At 44.7% G+C, this 2,109-nt stretch overlaps 1 long non-coding RNA gene across 1 annotated transcript; it reads left to right on the plus strand.

Moving 5' to 3' along the window:
• Nucleotides 1-454: 454 nt before the first annotated feature.
• Nucleotides 455-1,166, plus strand: LOC121895282. The gene is made up of 3 exons (XR_006095734.1): nucleotides 455-494; nucleotides 771-805; nucleotides 912-1,166. It is a non-coding gene; the product is annotated as an uncharacterized LOC121895282 (long non-coding RNA).
• Nucleotides 1,167-2,109: the final 943 nt, after the last annotated feature.

Raw genomic sequence — 2,109 nt, forward strand, 5'->3', positions numbered from 1 at the left:
CAAAAACAGGAGAAATCTTCAGTGAAGATGTGAACGCTTCTCTAGAAGACTGGATCTCTTGTTAGCCGATGAGCTTCTGTGGAGAGACCCAGAAGAAAGTGACTGGACATCTGGTGGCCTCATCTTATATGTCTGACAGTCCCGCCCACATTCCTGCATTAGCATTTGCATGCATGCACACCTGAGAGGGGGTGGACATGATACTCTGTGCTTGAAAATGTAAAATAAAGTTAAATGTGTTTCTTTTTTTTATTTTGATTACTCATAGTTTTGAAAAGAAAAACTTTATTTATCAAAGGTAAATGGTGACTAACTAAAGCTGAGTCTTTCAGCATATAAGGTAACCCCCCCCCTCCCCCCATCCTTTCCAAGACAGACTCTCACCTTGAGTGTGTCCCAGTTCTGGGAGATGGATCAGAGTGAACCCCCCTCCTTTCAAAGACATTCACATTCCTGAAGTCAGCATGTACTTCCTAGTACAAGAACATGATCTGGTTTGTGCAGTACTTAAAGATTCATCTTAATTTCGCCGATATCCTGATTTGTGCTTCCAATAAAAATAGTTCAGACTAAATGAAATGAAAGAATTCAGAGTTGGGAGTGTCATCTTTTTAAAAATTATTTTTTTTCTCTTGTCTCAGCTGTATCAGACAGTGATCACGTGGACGATGCTCCCCATTATTATTACTCAGACTAACCACATTTTGTTTTCTCTGTCCTGCTGCCAACAACCACTCCGATCTGCATCTCCAACCTTCTGTTCCTCACAGCTGATGAATCTGTAACCAGCACCCGGTCAGAGCAGGTAACGGTATTGTTTCCCTCTGTTCTGTGTAAATGTCTGATAAAGGAATTTGTTGAGGCAAATACTCAGATCTCTCCTCTGTGTTCCATGTAATCTACATCTTCAGCAACTTTCATCAATAGATGGCAATTGTGTGACAAGGGACCCACGAGGCACGCTAACATACCAGAGGCATGGACTGGTGCGAGGTTTACAACTTCACGGATTTTCAAGGGCCAGCAAAAGCTCACAGGACACCACCAGAACCTCTCTTTCCCGGGCACGGGCCCCTCTTTCAGGGCAAACCCATTCCAGGGCACCCTGCCCTTCACAAAGAAAAGAGAGCTCTCCCTGGGGCTCCCGCCAGCTTCTCCAGGACCGTTTGCGGCACCTATCTCCGCCACTCCAGCTTTCGCCCCACCCTGCCGAACGGCGTTCACCCATCTCTTAGGACCAACTGACCCATGTTCAACTGCTGTTCACATGGAACCCTTCTCCACTTCGGCCTTCAAAGTTCTCATTTGTTAAAACCACCAAGATCTGCACCCGCGGCAGCAGTGCAGAAGGAGGCAAAGCTCATCTGTATTCAAGTGTACAAAGACATTTTTGCTCTTTTTATTTGTACAGTTATATGGGTACACTTTGTAAATATTTGTGCATTATATGATAACCTAAAGACTTTTCTTATTGTTAAAGTAGAAGCTCTGTACAGAAAACAATAAAGTGGAGGTGCTTTAACTGTCTCTGTGTGTATGAAACACAGTTATGACTGAAGTCAATTTTTGAATGAAAGACATAACATGGGGCTGTCTGAAACCTACCTCACAATCTGTGCGCCTCTGTTCAGCTGTCTGTGTGCCTCTAATACACATGTAAACTTCCACCATTCCCCCACAGGCTGGTGCAGCGGAGCAGGAGCCATGTCAGATGTTTAGCACCACCCAATGGTCACTGCCTAGATGACACACAGGCAACAATTTAGAAAGAAAAGTACAGCCTCTTGACATCTTATCAAGTTTGTATAAGCTACAATCATAGGTGGAAGAATGGTAAATGGTCTGTACTTGTATAGCGCCTTTCTAGTTTTCCAACCACTCAAAGCGCTTTTTACACTACGAATCACATTCACACGCTGAATGGGTACAGGAGCTACCATGCAAGGTCCCAACCTGCCCATCAGAGGAATCTAACCATTCACACACATTCATACACTGATGGCACAGCCATCAGGAGCAATTTGGGGTTAAGTGTCTTGCCCAAGGACACATCGACATGTGGATTGGAGGAGCCGGGAATCGAACCGCCGATCTTCCGATTAGTGGACG

Source organism: Thunnus maccoyii, chromosome 4, assembly GCF_910596095.1.
Source record: "Thunnus maccoyii chromosome 4, fThuMac1.1, whole genome shotgun sequence".
NCBI lineage: Eukaryota > Metazoa > Chordata > Actinopteri > Scombriformes > Scombridae > Thunnus > Thunnus maccoyii.